The following is a 21678-nucleotide window of genomic DNA, read 5'->3' as shown; positions in this document are numbered from 1 at the left end:
TGAAATTTAAAAATGTAATCACTTCCTTATTTTACATTTGATTTTGATGAAATTTTCAGCGTTATCCTTGCATTTTTTATTTTTCTCTATTGATTCAAATAAGAATATTTCTGGGGTGGACTTTTCCTTTAAAGCACATGGATTTAGGGTAAAATGGAGTATTTTGTAAATATGATGAAATAGGTCAGGGAATGATGGATGGTGTAGGGGAAATAGGAGTATCCCCCACTCCATGGTGTACCTTTGGCATGAGTTTTGCTCAATTATGATTATTTGAGTTTGAATTTTACCCTTTTGAACAATTTAAAGGGATTGTCCGAGCTGAAAATATTTATATCTTAATAAATAGAGTAAAATTCACAGAGCAAAATGCTGAAAATTTGATCAAAATCGGATAACAAATAACGAAGTTATTGAATTTCAAAAGATTTGCATTATTCTGGTGAAACAGCTCTAGACATGTCTTTATGAATATTCATTAGGTGGGCTGATGATGTTGCATTCCCACTTTCCTTTTTCTTATGTTATTACATGAAATCATAATTGTTTCATTTTTTCATACATATGTCAATGATGTGTCTCGATTATGATGAAATAAGTTGCGGCAATAAATAACTAATGCACTTAATCAGTTGTCAATCCAGTTGTTTTAGTTCTTGGTAGAAAAAATTTGGATAACCCTAATTTCATATAATAAAATACAAAAGAACAAGTGGGGATATGACATCACCAGCACACCTAATGAATATTCATAAATACATGCCTAGAACTGTTTCACCAGAATAATACAAATCTTTAAAATTCAATAACTTTGTTATTTGTTATCCGATTTTGATCAATTTTTCAGCATTTTGCTTTGTGAATTTTACTCTTTTTATTGAGATATATATATATCTCCAGCCTGGACCATCCCTTTAATAAGGAGTTAATGATCAATAAGAATGTTTTACAGCATCATTGAGTTATGATAAATCCATAATTAAATAGGGGTATTCCCTGTTTCTCCCTTCCCCTGAAGGGTCTCCTCGTGAACTGCTCCTCACACTTTGAATACCCCTGACACCCCTATTAGAATAATGGATGAGTCTGTGTAGCTGGTAACAGGCAGGTGCCAGTCACCATGATAACCCTGCAGAAATCTGTTCAGGATGAGGATTAACTCACATTCACTACATTGTGAAGCCAGGCTTCCACTCCTCATAGTCTCCACGTTCATACCCAATTCTGATAAGGGTAAGGCTGATGAAAGAAACCGAGATACCTTCTTTAAAGGACAAGTCCACCCCCCCCCATAAAAGGTGATTTGAATAAAAAGTGAAAAATTCAACAAGGGTAACACTGAAAATTTCATCGAAATTGGATGTGAAATTAGAAAGCTATGACATTTTAAAGTTTTGCTTAATTTTCACAAAACAGTTATATTCACATTCTGGTCTGTATGCAAATGAGGGGACTGATGACATCACTCACTTGCTATTTCTTTTTGTATTTTATTATATGAAATATTGAATATTCCAATTTTCTTCCTGCTGTCCTTTGAAACAAAGTTTTATTCCTCCCTGAACATGTGGTATTGCCATTGTTTAACATTTTATAGTTCAGTCAAGTTGGTCCAATTGTCAAATCTGTAAAAATTTAAATATCGGATAATTCAAACAATAAAAAACAAATGAAATAGTGAGAGAGGGACATCATGGACTCTCTCATTTGCCTGTCACTGAGTTGTGCAAATAACTATTCTATGAAACAAAAGCGAAACTTTAAATTGTCATAACTTTCTTATTTCACATCCGATTTTGATGAGATTTTCAGCATGATGCTTGTTGGATTTTTCTCTATTGATTGAAATAAAAAAAATAAAAAATAAAAAAAAAAATTTCGAATTTTTCGAATCCAACATCAAAACACAAATATGATAATTGATGTTCAATTTTTCCCCCAAACAAGATAAATTTCTAGATCAGGGGCCCCGTTTCATAAACTTGTTACAATAACAAATGTGTAATAACAGTTTAAAGCTACTGAAATCCGCCAATTTTACATTACATTAGGCCTACACGTTTCAATAAGTTAATTGAGATATGATTGTTTACATCTGAAGAACAAATCACTCAACCGTAGATGAGGTGCTCTCCACAATTCACAAGCATACCTCTAATTCTCTTTTATTTTATATTTGATTGTGTTTAATTATTATTTATTTTGATATTGTTCTATTCAAATAGGGGCCTATCAACTTATTAGTATCATAAGGGTAGGGTGACTGGGCAATTTATATTATAAGATGTATTTTAATCAGTTAAAAGATGGCAAATAATCTAGTTTATCACTTATTTAGGCTAAAACCATCCCTTTCAACAAAATTCATTACATTTCTTGAACGTATGTATGCTATAATTCATGAATGAATTTTATTACATGGCAATTCAATTTTTGTGAATGGTGTGAAATCAATTTAAAAAAAACCATGAAATCCACAATGAGATGGTAATTATTGGCCTATCTGATGCAGTTTTAGACAAAGAGAAGTTGATATAGTTTGTAAAATTATGTCTGCCTCTGTACCACAGCCTCAAATACAAACCAGGGTCAAGTATACTCAATATGGAGTTTAAAGGATGCTACCGTTTGAAGTCGCTTTGTACACCAGAGAAATGAAAACTCATTCCTGGCTGTAGAAGCATTTTTAGGACATTCACTTTGGTTTTTTTTATAAGTGATACCATGAAGGTTGGATTTCATTTCATTTCATTTCATTTATTTATTTCACCACGGTTAAAAGCCCATTCACCATAGCTGTTTTACAAAGGGGCCGTGATACAATATACAATATTCAATACACAAAATAATCATAGTTTTTTAAGCAAACAAAGTAATTCATTAAGTAATTCAGTAATTAATTGGTGAATGATGTTCAAAACTTAAACAAAAACAAAGAGTATTTTAGCTCATTATCGTCACTTTGTGAAATTGGGGGTGAAATAATGAGTGTGATGATGCAATTTTGACACAATCTTGCTCCAGGAGTAGAGATTTTGACCAAAATCATGCGTGAATTCCACTATTTTGTCTGTCTTTAAATATCCATTTCTGTTTACTATAATTATTACTGTTTTTAAACTAAGATGGTTTCCTATTTAGGGCATCACCTAGAAAAATGTTCAGACCTTCACTAGTTAATAGCCCCCCCCCCCCCACCCCATTACTACCAAATCCTGAACTAAAGGCTCAACTTCCCAGTCAGACCGCAGGTCCCTATGCTAATGAGCAAAAAGGCCAGATTCATCCAAATCATCTCGTGGCTGAATCCTCCTCCTTGCAAAATCTCGTGATTCGTGAGATTTTCTTTCTCTAAGAATTTACCTGTTTTAACCTCAAGTTAAATGAAATATTATTGCACCATCAGATAGAGTAAAAGTTACTCTTTCATATTGGTCATTTATTTTGTATACACTATTTTGTTAAATAAGTAAATTTCTGGCCTGAAAATGTGCCTCAAAACTGAATTTTCTTCCTCTGTTTTCTTTTGCAAATTGTGCAAAACTTTTTATTTTGAGCCTCAATGATATTTATATCAACATAAAGCTGAACTTCTGTACTTTCTCACAATGCCACTCTTGATATGCAGCACCTTTTAATCGGGTCAAGATCACACTTTTCCCACCAAGGTACAAGACGAGATTTCTGAAATTTTGTACTTGCATGAAATCCAGAGTTCTGATTGGCTGGATAAGATTCACACAACAACAGGCGCGGGGTATTTGAGGAGATTACCACATGGGAAGTGTGACCTTCCCACGAACCCAGGCACTGGAACCGTTGGAATTTGCCAGTGTGCGGTCTCTTTGACCAATCAGAGTGCAGTATTCTTGTTTTCAAGCTGCTTTATGTACTTGGCAAATGAAAAGTGTGATCTTGACCCGATTAAACCAATTCTTATTTTGAAACCTATATCATTTCAAAGCATACATATTCAGCTTTATCATGATATAAAAATCATTTGGGCTCAAACAAAAATAAAGTGTGAAAATAGCAGCTTTTGTCAGGTGAAAATATTTATTTTGTAGCATATTTTAGATCAAAATTTTAACCTATATTACAAAATCTTTGAATAAATCCAAACACATGACCTGAAAGAATGATTCTTCTTCTTTACAATGGTACCAAATTCATGAAATTCGATGCACAATTAGAGCAGCAATGACCGAATGAAAAGAGGTGTTTTGGTCCGCATCAAGCTCATTAAATATGCAAAACATCTCAAGTCATGAATATCACTTGGATGAAAGAAGCCACTTTCTTGGGACCTGCAGTCTGACTGTTCCTTTCTTCTTTCTTCTCTCCCACCAATCTATTGACCCTCAATTTCTGAGAAGTTCCAGAGGTCACACACTCTTGGGGTCACTCTGTGGTAATGGCTTTGACAGAGATTGATTTTCAGCCAAGACTCTTTCACTCTCTCTCTCTCTTTCTCTCCCCCTAACTCCCCTCCACCACTCTGTCCCCTCTCTCCTTTTCTTCTTTCCCTCTTCTTTTATCTCTTTCTCTTCCATGATCCCCTCTTACCACCCCTCTGACTCATTCCCAAGAATTTGACCATATGATATAAATATATATATGATATATATATATATATATGATATAAATCTGGTTACCATCTTTATACCATTAACTTTTTCTTTGAGCGCCCCCCCCCCATCACCCCATCTCACATTTTGTTATATCTCATCCACCAATATATTTATTATCATTTTAATTAAGAATGAATCATTGTTGACCGTTGTTAAATGAACATCATGCACAAAACACTCTACTTTATCCAATGTTATTATTTAGCTCAAAGCAATATGCAGTGCTATTCCAACTGTTTTCACTTGTTACATTTCTTGTAAAACTTCTTCCAATAGCAGAAGGGGAGAAATTCCCCCTTCCGCTAATTTGGGAGAAGTTTTGTAAATAGGTAGGCCCTACATGAACTGGAAATCTTGCAGGATTTATCATACATATTTTGTCTACTTCTGTCTGCTTTGAGGCAAGTTTATTAGCTTATGTTTCATCATGGACCTACTATGGTTTCATAAATCTCTGGGTGGTTTTTCCTGCAATTTGCAGTTGAAATTCTATCATGTTATTTGCGATCTTTCTGTCTCTGCTTATTTGGGATACCAATGACATGGTCCACTTCTTCATGGTAATACCACAAGAAATATGTAAACTATATGAGAACATTTTAGCTATAGTGAACTGCCCATTGCTTATAACAATGCACATTTGTAAAAAAATAATTATGATAACTTACAATTGAAATTAAAAAGGATTCTGAATAAACACAAGATGGTGCAAAGTGGTACTAGTAGAAGTGAAAAGTTCAATGTACATTTCTTCCCAATTAAAATACCTTTGGTGTGATTTGAGAACACAAATGGCATTAAATGCCCTAATATGTGGGTAAAATGTAACCACAAAACAAGTCTGTTTCCAGTAACAGGTGGCATAAAAGTAGAATTCCCATCAGACATTTTCACATGGCAAGCTAAAAATAGATATGAGATTTAATTGGAACCACACTATAGTCTGCCCTTTGAGTTCAATGTTGACCACTGAAGTTTGCTTAAAGTGAAACCCTTCCTGAAAATTTACATTCTATCATGGGGCTTTTTTTTGGAGGGGGGCAGTGTCTCTGTCTAGTAATTTGTATTGCACTTGAATGATGAAAAAATGGGCTTTTATTATTTCATTTATTAGAATTTTGTGGTTTTAAAATAAACCAATGCACGAATAAATGTAACAAAATAGAAATGAATGGATTAATGAATAAATAAATAAATGAATTATAAGCAAATAGATAAACATATATATGAATAAGTATATCATTGTATTGATTAATCAATCTACAAATGAATTAATGATGATATACTGAATATTGATGCATGTAATGGAAATTATTATACAAATGCATTCATGATTTATTAAATGAATAAATAGGTAATTAAATTAAGGAATTATAATCCCTTTAATTGTTCTAATTCCTCTTGATTTTCCTGTTTATACTTTTCTGTAGTTGAAAGTTTGAAAAAAAGAATTAAAAATTATGGTATTTGTTGCTATGCATATTCTTATGTGTGTGTGTTATTTATTATTCTTCTGCTTTGAGTAGAGTTGAATTTCAATTTCTGTCGGTGTTAAAAAAAACAATAAATCCAACTAATACAAAGACAGTCACATGACCAGACTGAAGTTGACTGATGAGTTTTGGCCATAGGCTGTAATGTAATTATTTGACAGTGGACTCAATAATGGAATCGTCCTTGTTAAAGGACAAGTCCACCCCAACAAAAAGTTGATTAGTATAAAAAGAGAAAATTCAAACTAGCATTACGCTGAAAATTTCATCGAAATCGGATGTAAAATAAGAAAGTTATGACATCTTTAAATTTCGCTTAATTTCACAAAACAGTTATATGCACATCCTGGTCGGTATGCAAATGAGGGGACTGATGACGTCACTCACTCACTATTTCTTTTGTATTTTATTACATGAAATATGAAATTTTCTAATTTCCCCTCATTGTCATGTGAAAGAAAGTGTTATTTCTCCCTGAACATGAAGAATTACAATTGTTTTAACATTTTATGGTTCAGTCAAATTAGTCCTTACTGTAAAATTGGTAAAAATTAATATATATTGTATAATTCAAACAATAAAAAACAAAAGAAATAGTGAGTGAGAGACATCATCGACTCTCTTATTTGCATGTCTATTTTGTTGAAAATGAGCGAAACTTTAAAATGTCACAACTTTCTTATTTTACATCCGATTTTAATGAATTTTCAGCTTACGCTTGATAAATTTTCTCTATTGATTCAAATCAACATTTTTCTGGGGTGGACTTGACCTTTAATGTAACTAAGGTTTCAGAAATCCATGCACTTTTTGATGTTTGACGTACTTGCCATATCTCTTTAGATCCAAATGTCTACATTATGACATTGAACCGAATTTATCCTTAGGGGTAAATATAATAATGTATATTTCAATGTCATTGTTTATTATTGAATCATCATTCCAGTTTTTATTTTCATATTGTTTGAAGGTTTTTGTGAGATGCATTTGGCTTGCTATAACAAGAAAGAGACAGAAATTATTCACTGATTCCCTCTCATTATAATTTATTTAATATCTTAAGAGTATTACAGACTTTACCCTCCCCCCCAAAAAAAATGAATACAAGTCATAATTAAATGGTAATAATAATTATAAATAATGATGATCATCAAATAAAAACAACAAAATATAAATGAAATACATAAATATAATAAAGCAAAGTGCACATCGTAATGTTGTTTGGTGTAAACTCATCAAATCAATAGTCTAAGAATTATTTAGAGAATTATTTTTTATGTAGGTTGGAGGCATAGGCTCTACTTCTACAATAGCATTTGGCAACTTGCTACTAGAAAAGTCAGACAAATGTAACTCCGCAATTAATTATTGCATCTATCAGCGTTGTTTATGATGTGGGTAATTGAATTTAATAGTAGAAAAGCTAATTCTCAAGAATATTCTTGTCCGAAAAATGGCTGACCTACAAATTCCTCTCATCTGGGAATTACTATTGTGAAGAAAAAGATGCTGGAGTTGACCCATGTTCTTGTTTAGAAATGTGAGGTGCTTTTACACTATACCCATTCAGGAAATAAGAAGGAAATTACCAGGTATTTTGCCAGTGAAAGAGCAAAGCAATACCTTGAAAGAGACAAAATATTGTTGGTAATGACATGGACCATGGTAATGAGAACTTTTGTGAGGATTTCTACAAAATTCACAGAGATATTTAACAAGAATGTACATACTATAGGAATGTGAGAGTCTCGTTGATATCTTACCATGAGCATTTTATTTTGGTTGAGGCAGGTGTGAAAGTATGAAATTTATTTTTAAAGCCTGAACAAGATCATTTCTGTACAGGTATTTTCCTGATCATCCCGGTGTGAATACGCCCAGTTTTCCTGGTTTGAAAATGGTACAACATCAAGAAATTCAGAGCAAGTTGTGTTCCCCAGATGGTCTCTATACTACATTTGAGAGGTTAGATTTAATTGGTGGTGTAGTGGTGGTGTAGCGCTCTAGTTAGTAGCAGTCTCATGGATACGCCATCAATCAGTAGTAGCTGTCCGGCAGTATCAGAATATGACATATATTTTTATCAAGCTGACAAATTGATGCTCTAAATCTGGAAGCAGATAGGAATGCAGAGATGATTTATTAGAATTACTTCCTGGCCTGGCAATTGGTGCAATCCAAAGGCGATTAGTAGTTTTTATGTGCCCAGTAATAACAGAGAATAGATGTTTCATTGCCCAGTAATTGATTGGTTGCAAAGCATCGCTACTAACCCGTCGTCGGTTTCCAGCTGTCAAGAGCTAGAGCAATGATCAACATTTGAAAAATACTAGTAGTTAGGACTGGTTGGAACGAGGAGGGAAGTGAATTAAGGATTAATAAACATTGATTCAAATTGATCCCTCTTTAATTTCGATCTATGATAGTTTAGCATACTTGTATTTTTTGTGATGTTTGGGATTGTCTTATGTTTGTGAAAACAAGATCTTTATAATCTATATATGTTTGTGAAAACAAGATCCTTATAAATCAGTTTCTTAAAAAAATTAAGGTGCTAGCCCATAATTTGGAAATATTTTGTGCATATTTCAGTATTAATGATTAACATGACATTGTCTATTAATAATAATAATAGCCAATTTTTATAAATCGCTTTTCCCAGAATGGCTCAAAGCTCGTACAGCATATTATTACCCCGGTCATTGGATTCATTTCAATCCTGCATGAAAAGTGCACACTTTCCACTCCCTGGGGAGCATTCTTTGCATTCATCGCAGCCTCATTATGGCGCTGGCAAAATCAAACATACAATATCTTTCGCATCCTACAGGGTACCCATTTAGCACCTGGGTCGAGAGTGGCAAAGTGTGGATTAACGCCTTGCCAAAGGACGCTAGACCGCGGTGGGATTCGAACACATGACCCTCTGTTTACAAGGCGAGAGTCAGAACCACTACACCACGGCTCTTCCACATTGATTAATTTAGAAATAAAGAAAATGATGCAAAGTGGGTTGTGGTTTCAAATCCCAGCCATGGCTTTGTATTCCTTCATGCAGCATGAAACTTGTCCACATTGTGCTGCACTTGACCCAGGTGAGGTGAATGGGTGCTAGACATTCCTTGAAGGCACTCAGGGTCGGCTGAGCACTGGAAGGCAGCTCAAGCTAAAGCCAAGGTTGTGATTACAGTGTGCCTTGAATTATATCATTTCTAGAAATATAGCCTTGTATCATTAATATCATTGGTAAATATATGAATGAATTAATGTATGTATGTATTGATTGGATGGATGAATGATGGATAAATTGGTGTATAATGCACTGTTTTAGTGTAGTTTGCAAAACTTTACTAAAAAAAAATCAAATGTTTATGCTAAGAAGGGTGAAGGAAGAAAACAAAGCAGTGAATTCAGTATCTTGTTTATCCTGAGGATATGTCAAAATCAAAAGTATCATGCTTTTAGCAAATAGTCCTTAAAATGGAAAACTTACTAATCTATTCACTTTGACTGTCACTTCTATTCCATACTTGTCGTGACCAATATGAGTTTACTTATTACGTAGTCTGCCCCCACCATTTGGCGTTCCGGTGGGAATCGTCTTACAATTGTATTTAATAAATCTGATTCTCATGTGGTTTGGTTATCTCAGCGGTGGAAAGCTGTTGGCGATATCGATGTCATTGCGTTGGTTCCAGCTCAGATTTCTGATTCGCCCCCTGGAGAAAGCACGGGTCCCAATCCTTGTCATACTATTCTTTTTTGGTTTTGATTTTGAGAATACCATCTCTTAAACTGCCCTCTGGAAACAATCATCACGGATGAGTTTACCGGTGACCCTTTCTCCAGCCTTCGCACTCTCTCTGTCTCTCACTCTCTTGGATCAGTGTGATAATTAATTGCTTTTTATATTACCAGTCTCCAACCTTCACAAGAAAGGATGAAGTAATTGTATTATTTGGTTTTGTTTATATCAATTTTCAAATTAACTAGCCAAAAGTATGTCAAAACTGCCCCTAAGATATTGTATGACATTAATCTTTGACAAGATTAATTTCTTTTGCAAATGTAACCAAATCCTTATTGCATTTTATATTTATTCATATATTGTATTACCAATAATGGATTTGGTTCGAGAAGAATTTGTCATCAGTGATATACCTTGCCTTATTAACAATATCAATCCTAATAACTTCCTCGTATCATAAATGAAAAATACAAGGCGAGTGTCAAAACTGCTATATCATTGCTCTTCCACAGCTCTTCCTAGAGAACCACATTCTATGCTGTTATAATTACACACTACTGTTAGAATATAACATCAAGTGTTAAAATAGCAACAACATGTATTGTAATGATAACACAAACTTAACACCAGAGTATAAAGAGACTGGTGGGGTCATATATGTATGACTGTATTGTGTTAAGCAAGTAAATGCATACCTTCATATCACTATATGAAGTAACTCATATGAAAAATAATTCTAGAAAAAAAAATCATGTTCATACTTAAAGTTACTATGATTATCTAGAAGAAATTTAAGTTGGAACTTGGCCTTTGTATTCCCTCTGGTGCACATCAGTAAACCCTCTGGCAATGGACCTAATTCAAGCGGAGGAACGACCTCCCCATGACCTTGAGAATATCAGTTTACAGAGTAAATACACTGTCCAGGCACAAATATTCATTTCTCATGAACTCCCAGGGATACTATAATAATTCAAATATCTCAGAGAATTTATTAAAGGGATGGTCTGGGCTGAAAATATTTGTATGTAAATAAATAGAGTAAAATTCACAGAGCAAAATGCTGAAAATTTCATCAAAATCAGATAACAAATAACAAAGTTATTGAATCTTAAAGTTTATCAATATTTTGTGAAAACAGTTATATGCACATCGTCATGAATATTCATTAGGTGAGCTGATGATGTCACATCCCCACTTTCCTTTTTCTTATGTTATTACATGAAATCATAAACGTCTCATTTTTTCATACATGTGAAAATCATGTGTCTCCATTATGATGAAGTAAGTTGCGGCAATAAATAACTAATGCATTTAATCAGTTGTCAATCCAATTGTTTTAGTTCTTGGTAGAAAAATTTGGAATATACCTAATTTCATAGAATAACATACAAAAGAACAAGTGGGGATATGACATCATCAGCCCACCTAATGAATATTCATAAAGACATGCCTAGAACTGTTTCAACGGAATAATGCAAATCTTTAAAATTCAATAACTTTGTTATTTGCTATCCAATTTTGATCATATTTTCAGCATTTTGCTCTGCGAATTTTACTCCATTAATTGAGATATAAATATTTCCAGCCTGGACCATCCCTTTAAAGAGATTAGATATCCAATTATTTGAAATAAGTTTTGATGAAGTCCCAAGCATGATTTTTAACAAAATCTGGAATAGTTATAGATACTGTATAAAAGGAAGGTGTTAAGAACAACAGTCAGTGTTCTGAGTGGACCACATCATAAGGTGTTGAAAATACACCATGGATTTTGAACATAGCACTCAATACTGTTACCAGAATGTGTGATAATAACACCAATGGGTGTTGAGCTATATAACACCATAATGACCATGAAGTTGACACGGGTGTAAACTCAAACACAGCTTTGGATGGAGATAGTCCCTGAGATCAACAAGCATATCAATTTGTACATTTATTTTCCGAAAAAAATATTTAGTACTAATATTTCGTTACTATGAGTATGAATAAAAAGACAATATCATTATGAGATGATATGTCTCTGCAATATCAGAGATAATGATGAATTCTATAGATTTTGCTAAAAAGAATTATACGAATCAAAGTTGGTTAAAAATTGCCCATCCATTATTTTATACAATCAATGAAATAATGTATGTATTTTTCATTATGGACGAGAATGACACCAGTGGGGTATAGAATGAACACAACTTTAATCATCACCTTAGCGCCTGGCCAAAGACAGTTCACTATAAACATTTTCTCTTGGATTGAAAAACATATTAATGGTCCCTACGGAGAGTCAGTGGAGGGCTGTGATGTATTGCATTCAAAAGTGTTTGTTATTTCCAAAAGTCAGTCTATCATTTCCATTGGTTTAAGCATGGACTTACTACTCCATGGTTTAAGGTATGAATGTCTTGCCTCTTTGGAGTGGTATTGTGAAAAATGGATTAATATCTGTATATGTTTATTAATTGTGGGATTAATGAGATTAAAATGATTCTCACCATATAGTGCAAAGACAAAAGGGAACATTGTGAGCCTATGAAATGTATCCATGTCAAGACAAAGTATGTATAATTATGAATAGCATGATAATCATGTCTGAAACCAACAAAAACTGAATTTGCATTTGAATGCATTGGAGAGATCATGCACTGTGATGTCATGAATACTTTCAGAGAGGAACTTAACATGGCTACTGGAATGGTTGAAATTATACTGTAATTGTTAGTATCATTTTGAAACACTTGCTCAGATTTTCACTGTTTAAAAATACTTCTGTGGATCTGCGGTAAGCTATCACAAATCAAGACACTCAGAATGGTCTTGTTAAACTATCTATAATGTCTACACCATTTTAAAGTAACAAAATTGATTCTTTTCATGCAAATGTAGGTTTGTAACAAGTAAGTTGAAAGAGCTGTTTCAAGAACTCAAAAGTTCTGTGATACCATTTTCAAATAATGGCTCAGATCTTTTACTATTTACATAATTCTTCCCACGGATATTATATAGACTTCATATTATTGTATAGAATACTACAACTCATATGTTCCTACCATTTTCAGGTATCAGAATGAGGTGTTAGTCTAAAAATGTTACCCAATCACCTGAATGTCACCTGAATGAAAATGGATTGCCAGTTCTACCTACAATTTTGAGCTTCAGAGACTCCAATCCTGCCGTCCCTCCCCTCCCAGCCCAGTGGGGACTTTGATCAATCCAAGATAATTTCATATAGCATAAATTCTACCATTTCATTCAATCTTCACAGATCCCCATCCTCTTCTGGCGGGGAGACACATCTTTATCCCCATAATTTGAGCAAATTACCGGGCAATATTTTGCACTTTTGACTTGCATGACAATTTCAGGACTAGATATTTCGGAAGGATAATGGGCGGATCAGGGGCTAGCCTAGGGAATCAAATACCCCCCCCCCCATCTGAATTAATATAATAGAGTCGGATATCCAAGCCCTCAGATCTACTAATAAAAATTTACCTATTCCCTGTGGTCCCCCCTAAATAGACTGGGCTATTTCGACGCCTAAGAAGACGGGGGGGGGGAGGGCCCCCTTATGATCTCGGCCGTCAATCGCGCGATCGCGACTAAAATTGGCACGCGCATTACCCATGGCATTATGTACAAAATTATAATATCAAATTCTGCGAAAAATATCATTGCTCATTATGCTAATTTATGCGTAAAATCATAAGTTTGCTCTAATTAATAAAATAATGCCCCTAAAATGCTAATTTTTGTTTCACATACTCTAGATAGGCATCTGATCAAATTTATTTTTCAAAACTAGAATTTCAGCATCACATTTATTTTCTTATACTTATGTATTCTATTGCTTTCTAAATTTCTTGTGTATTTCTATGTTTTTTTTACTTTTTGTTTTTTATTGTTTTTTTCAATGGAAATTGTCAGGGACTTTATTTTGACCATAAACAAGATAAGATTAATTGATTTCAAGCAGCAAAAGGAAAAATAATGATACATTTTACGAATTTTGGCTAAAAACACTATTTATATTGGATTTGTACACAAATTCACGTTTTTGAGTAATTTGGGGTCTGCTTGCACTTACAAAATGTTGCGTAATTTTGGAACCGCGTACCCGGGGGTCACAATTTTGGTCTCAAAAGTTGCGCGAGACTTGAAACTAAAAAGTCAGCGAGCGACGCGGTCAAAAATTTTTTGAACGGCGGATTTATCGCGAAAAATGTCAAGGGGGGCTGATTCAGCCCCCCCCCCAGTCTTAGGGTTAAGGATGTCTTTACCTGATCTACAAAATCAGTGAAAATTGTAGAGTAAAAGGCCTAGGTTTTGGCGTATCTACCACAACTGGGGCAAGTATATAAATTGCCCACCTTTCCAACATTTCATTCAGAGACTAGAGTACCCATTTCAACTTCTGATGCAAGGGCAAGCACTGAAATTGGGCCCGGCCATTCAGCCTTCTGACACCTCTTATTTTGATTGTTCATAAAAAACTCATAGAAAGCCTTTTCATTTTTCTCTTTCTTTTTACACTTTTGTAGGTTTTTTTTGTACTTTGTTTTGTGCCGCTGAAAGTGGAGCTCGACATACCCCCTTTAATTCCCTTTGTAATGATCTTTGATATAAAAAAATGTCTCTTTTATTTTCATATCTTCAGAGGGAGGCATCCATGCACCCCCCCCCCCTTCCTTGGGGGAAAAAATAAAGCTTATTTAGGGCAGGAACTAATTGGGTTAAAAGTCTCAATACAAAATGCAATACAATCGTTTTCCTGAAGCCATTTCGAGATATTTTTTTTTTCATTTGAACACTGTGGAATTCAACATCACTTTCCATAATGCCCTCATCTTTTTTTGTCTCTTAACTGTGATGAAACACAGTTGAGACTGCTACTGGTTATGGAATCTCTACTGTATCGCGTCAGTCCTTATCATCATAACAAAATAAGGGAAAATCTAGTTGAAAAAGTAATTGTCAAGAAAGAGTAAATTTGCTCTTTCGTGACATTTGCTTTTTCAACTGAATTTTTCCCTTTTTGTTATGATTTATGTTATTTTTGTTATCATTTATGAATACTATCTTTATACCCCCACCCCATTCACCCCCTCCAATTATCTTATTCTACCCCTCTAGAGTGCTTCATATAAAGTGAGATCAACCTTTATCAATCCGATTTTGCGGTGATCCAAATTTCTGAGTTAGAATAAGAAATTGAAAATTGCTCTTGTTACAGAATGTGCCCCCCCCCCCTCCTTTCATGAAAATGAAAGTAACCTTTACAATGAACTAGTCTCTCATGACAGACTTTCGCTTTTATATCTTTTCAGAAATGTACACTTATGTAAGGCACTCCTACAGCCATTGTTACGTCTAATTAGGCAATATCTGAAATATTTCAGATAGTGGTATGTTAATGGTGAGGTCGGGAATTAACTATTTTGTTAAAAACCAATGTCATGAAGGGGAAAAATATGTTTGTTTTGGGGGGCCTGCGCACTGGCTTGATGAAGACTAGCTTTACCTCATCAGGGTTCAACATGGAGTTGATCGTGACCTCAGGTTGACCTCGTACTTGACTTAATGGATCCCAGATGTTGATAATCATTTCTTAAGATGAGTTGGTGAAATCATTTCTATTCTCAATTTGATAAAATACCAGGGAAATTGATGCTTTCTCTCCAAGTTCATTTCCAATATTTGGTGAATTTACACTATTCTTATTTTGAAATACATTTAAGAAAGAAAATTGAATAACAATCGAGGTACTATACTCTTAGGCATACAAATGTGCATATAATAAACAATCAAGATTTGTTTAATGTTCTGTTTTCCTTGCATTTGATTAATATAATTATGATAGATTGAATGGCAACAATAGTTCATTTGCAAATAGTTAATATTTCTTCTATAAGGCATCAAAAAGTAATGTCTGGCTTTAGTTTACTGGTTCCTCTCAAGGCATAATATTTTACTCATTACTGAATTCTGACTAAAAAAATACAATAAATAAAACAAGTCAGAATGGAATATTTGTGATAATTTTTTTTTTCATCTAGAGGTATAAAAAACAAAGAACAACAAAAAAAGAGGCAATGATTTTGAACTAAAAAATAATGAAAGTTAACTGAACTTTTGTACATGCTTAATTTGAAATACTTTGAAATGTTCATGATCAGTCTTTGTGCCCCCTCTCATTCTCTCTCTCCCTCTCTCTCTGGCAGTTATTTCCTTTCTCTTTTTTTCTCTCCCTCTCTCTCATTTTATCTGTTGCCAATTCAATTGTCCCTGTACAAATTCACTGGGAATTACAGAATTCACTAGTAATGGAGTGAACAAATAACTTTTTGTTTTTCTCTTGGGAATGGCGTTGGGTGATTACGAACCACTTGGACATTACCCAATCATAAACGGTAAACAGGTCTGTGGGTTTCCGGTGACCTAGAAACTCTTATTACATCTCAATTGAATTCTTTATCACTCTATTTAAAAAGAAAAACCTCATGTTAACCTACTCACTAATTGCCTCATGTAAACATCCAAGACAACACAAAACAGACCCCTGATTCATTTTATAAAGCTCTCACGTTATGTTTACCCGATACAACTGCATTTTTTTTAGGATGTTGTCATTACAATAATGTTCTCTTTGGGATATGTTTCATTACCAATAATATCACAAGCAAACATACATATATGATTCATTCTTTTGATAGTTTGTGGATATCATTTGAATTTATCAGCCAGCATTTACTTCTTGTTATGAATATCTGTTAAGGTCATTGCTTCTTTTTGGTATGAAACTGTGTGTGGAGAGGTTCATGAATTCTTGATTTCTCTTTTTGAGGGTACATCTTATAGCATGTCACTACTACTACAGTAGAATTTAACATAGTTCGAATAATGTATTGATATATTTCTAGAATATTACAATTAGTAATAATAAAATGTTATATTTCTTTTTAGCTCTTCTAAATGGTTATTACCTGGTTTGAGGCAGCATGATTTATTTTAAAAATTACAACTTAAACAATTGTGTTAAAAAATAAGATAATAGAAAGGTATTCAAAATGCAACTTTGAACAGCAAACAGGATTTTATAAGAAACAACAATGCATTGTTTTAAAGTGGATACTTTAATTGAAATGAGTCCATTATTTACCACTCTAAGTATAATGGGCATTTCCACTTTATTGTGTCACAAGAAATTGCATACAATTTACAATATTGTCATTTGTTAAACAGCACGTTAATCTGTGTACTATCTGTAGGGTTACAGAAGTGTTATGGTATTGTACCAATAAAAAGTCTGCATCCCCCTCTCTCTCTCTCACTCTCTCTGTATCCCTCCCTGTCTAAAGGACAGTCACCCTTCCACATCATCATACCTGTATCTTCCTGTTTTCATCGCCACGGTAATTAGGGAAAAATATTTGACCATGCACGACATATACATTAATTGCCCGACATGATCACCGCACACCCTACAATGTGCCATCTTTATCATTATCAACCATGCTTACTGATGTTTGTCACTATTATTAAGGTTAACCACTGGTGATGTTAGCACCAAACTTCTATGGCATCGGGAGTCCCAAATTACCCAAACCACTGATCAAACCCAGAATGCAAAATTTTGATTAAGCAGTCTTATGATTGCGCGAGCTGAACATTTTTAATATTCTACTTTTTTTGTGATCATGAACAGAATGTGTATCTCACTGAAACAAAATAATGAAACTTGAATCACGAACAGAATGATTTGATTGACTTTAAAAATGAATATTTCAGCACCATGTTATTTTCTTGAGATTATTTAAGAAGGAGCGATTTTTTAAAAGATATATATATAATGACCTGAAATATTTTGTTATTTTCCAATTATTCCCTCCCCTTGTTTTATTCCTTTTTCTTTATTTTCTTTTTTTCCCTTTCCTCTGCTTCCCTTTTCCCTTTATACCCCCCCCCCCCCCCATTTTTTTTGCTGTTGGCTATGGGCCTGACGTTTTAGTACCAGAAAACATTGATACAAGATGTAAAAGTGTAGGAGACAGGATTTGGGCGGAAAAGGAATTAACCCAAGTTTTCTTGTATGTATAACTCTTGGATTCTGAGGAGGACCCTGTGTAGCACGCTCCCTGAAACACCTCAAGAGTTGAAGAACCTGGTAGAACTATCAACGCTAATGAGTCCCAATCACTACCTACACCCAGCCCCCTACACATGCCGTAGCCAATCAGGGAAGCAATTGATCACAGCCCGCCACTCAAAATGATTGGCAGCTCAGGACTATTTAGCTAACCCACAGAGAACCACCAGGGGTCTGCGTCTAGACTTGCGTTCAGGCACAATCTCTTTGGAGTAGTAAATATATACGTGAACAGAGCCGGGTCTGGTACCAAAAGACCATTTAGGCACATAAGATTGGAGGGCTATGAATCACAATCACATTTCTTAAGTTTATTCCTGAATTTCAATGGAACCGAACAGAATGATTTAGGGAGGTTAGGCACAAGGCTTCATGAAATTTAAATAAATTGTTGAATGAGTTTTGTGAATGTAGACTAAAACTACCTTATCTGCAGGGGAGCATCCTAGCTAGTCTGACCTCCAGACCTACCCCCTTTTCTCTGTAATGTAACTCCATTATTTATATACACAGCTGGGCAGTGGTATATCACACCCCTAGAAAAATAAAAGTTTTGAAGTGAACTCAAGGTGCTGACACACCCATTTCGATGAAAAAAATACCAGAAATTATGCTAGTATGAAAGCTACTTGTAATATCTCTGAAGAAAAGACCTATATAGGTTCTTTTCAAAATTTTGAAATTATCTTTTGCAGGGATTCCAAGGTCACAGAGATATTTGCAGCACTTGTTAAAGAAAACTAAAGAACTTTTATTGTGAGGCAAGAGGAATGTGCATTATTTGTATAGAAATGCATAATTGTTGTCTTGTATGAATAACAACTTTATCATGGTCATCCGGTGTAAATGCATCATTTACAGGTATTTTCTCGATTGGATGGGTGTAAACGCGTCGTTTAGAACCCTAATGCTCCAGACTCTGGCAGAGTTTACTCATTCAAAGTTCCACCACAAAATGTTTAAGATATGCCAGACAATTTCCACAGTTTGCAGAGAACTGCTTTGATGAAATTACCACAAATTACTGAAAAACGTGGGAGTATATATCCTCACATAAAAGCCATTATTGTGCAGCTCAGCAGTCAAGCTGAAAAGTCGGTAGATATTAAACCGAGAGGCTACTAAGAATTTCAGACTTTGTTGTCAGTAACTATGGGGAGTAGACCTACATATTTTACAACAGTGAACAAAAATCATAATACTTTACAATTTTACAACTTTACAGTTTTTTTAATATTTGTAGAATTGTTAGTTTTTGTTACTGTTATTATTTTGTTATAAATATATAAATCCATGAATCAGTACACAAGCCAACTTTAGTTTGAAAAAAATACAATAGTCCAGTTTGGTTCTTTTCATATCACTTCATGGGTGGTATTTCCTAAAGCTGTTCGTAAAGTTACGCACAATTTTACTAACGACTGGAACATGTTCTTATACATAAGTCAGCTACACAGGGATATATCATATAGCACAAGAAAGGGTCACCAGTCGTGCGTAAAGTCATTCGTAACTTACGAACAGCTTTATGAAAGGGGCACCTGCTGGTACAGAAAAACAGTGTCTCTGTATTTTCTATATTGCATTGATCTTGCAAATTTCTTGATTTAAGAAATAGTGCAATGTTTAACCAGAATTTTAGGCCTATATCAGGTGTGATTTATTGGCTAAATGCTGTGTTCTTTCTCTCTTTCTCACCCTCTCTCTCTCTCTTCTACCCTTATTTCTCCATATCATTTTCTTTTTCTTTAGAAAGCAAGTTATTGCATATTTCTTTAAATTGGTATAATCCATTCACTTTAGCACTTAAAGGAATGGTCCAGTCTGAAAATATCTAAATAAATAGAGTAGAATTCACAGAGCAAAATGCTGAAAACTTCATCAAAATCGGATAACAAATAACAAAGCTATTGAATTTTAAAGATTTGCATTATTCCGGTGAAACAGTTCTAGGCATGTCTTCATGAATATTCATTAGGTGGGCAGATGATGTCATATCCCCACTTGTTCTTGTGTATTTTATTATATCAAATTAGGTTTATTCATAAATTTTCTACCCAGAACTATAATGAAGAAATAAAAGAATTATTATTACGTGTAATAACATAAGAAAAAGGAAAGTGGGGATGTGCATCATCAGCCCAACGAATAAATATTCATGATGATGTGCATATGACTGTTTTCACAAAATATTGATAAACTTTAAAATTCAGTAACGATTTTGATGAAATTTCAGCATTGTGCTCTATGAATTTTACTCAATTTATTTAGATATAAATATTTTCAGCCCGGACCATTCCTTTAAGCCTGCCGACTCATGTGTTGATATAACAGTTTTTCACATTCGAAAACAGAAGTTCTTTTCTATTATTCTTTTGGGTTCTACAAACTTTATTTGATTACTTAACACAAAACTTTTATTCTGTTCATGTATGGCTTGTGGATAATGCAAGATGTAATAAAATATATACTTTGACAATTAGTTTCAATTTATCAATTGCAGAAAAAATTTTGCTTACAGAAAGTTAGGAGAATCTGATAAAAGTGAAAAAAATGATCTAAAAGTCCTCTGCCTGTATAAAATGCAAACCAAGTGCGAATAAAGAAAAAAATTGGTAAGGAAAATTGCCATACCCCAATTATCAACTTGTTTTTCAATTCTCATACGTGTATTTTCTTTCTGTCTTCTTCGTTTAGATTTCGCTTGGCTCCCAACCTTTTGTTTTGGTGAAAGGTGGTAGGCATATCGCCACTCCCAAATGTTCAGATTCATTCAGTTTCGGACAATTGTATGTTTACTTTTCTTGTTGTATTCTGTCTTGCTTCCTGTTTGTGTCTTCATTTTTGCACAATCTTATTTTGACAAAAAAAGAAGAAAAAAAACCCTGATAAAAACCAAGATGTCCAGTCATAGGAGATAAAAGGAATATTAATCTGAAACCGAATGTAGTGTAAAAAAACTGGCTTAGATGTAAGAAAAGGTGTGTGAGATTAGATGTGTATCCCGTATCCCATGGGGATGGGGTTACAATTTTTTATTGTCTCCCCCCTTGATCTGTCTCATCCCTAACTCATGATTTTAGGTGAATTTCAGTTTGTTTTTTAATCAATATTTAGGCCCAATACATTGCAATATGTAGGCCCAATTTTGATCTACATGTATGTTACGGCATTTGACACATTCAGTGCTTTGTGGGTAATCCCTGCGGACAAAGACGACTCTCATAAATTTCTATGTATGAAACAGTAAGGACAAGGTTTAACTTGTCTTTTTTCATGGTTGGTCCAGATGAGCAGGAATCTCCATCTTACTCTCATATTTTATCTTGTTCTCGATTCTTTTTTTAGATTCTACAGAAAAGCTTTGGGGCAGTAATAATTTTTTTTTTCATTGTACCATGGGAATATTAATAGAGATCCATTATTTTACCATAATCAGTTTGTGATTCTTGAATGGATTTTATCACATACTTCCTCTTTGTGATTTTAAGCTTATGATCATTTCTTCTATTACAAGGACGATGGTTGTGGAAGTGGATTAAGGGATTAAGAAATCTCTTTATTTAAACCTACATTAAGCTGACAATTATATAGGGCCAACTGAAAATAGGTTAAACCTGATGCTGGCAAGTGTTCATTTTCTTTAACCTTGACTTTGAG

This window comes from Lytechinus pictus, chromosome 2, assembly GCF_037042905.1.
Source record: "Lytechinus pictus isolate F3 Inbred chromosome 2, Lp3.0, whole genome shotgun sequence".
Lineage (NCBI taxonomy): Eukaryota > Metazoa > Echinodermata > Echinoidea > Temnopleuroida > Toxopneustidae > Lytechinus > Lytechinus pictus.
Note: the sequence above shows the minus strand (reverse complement) of the source record.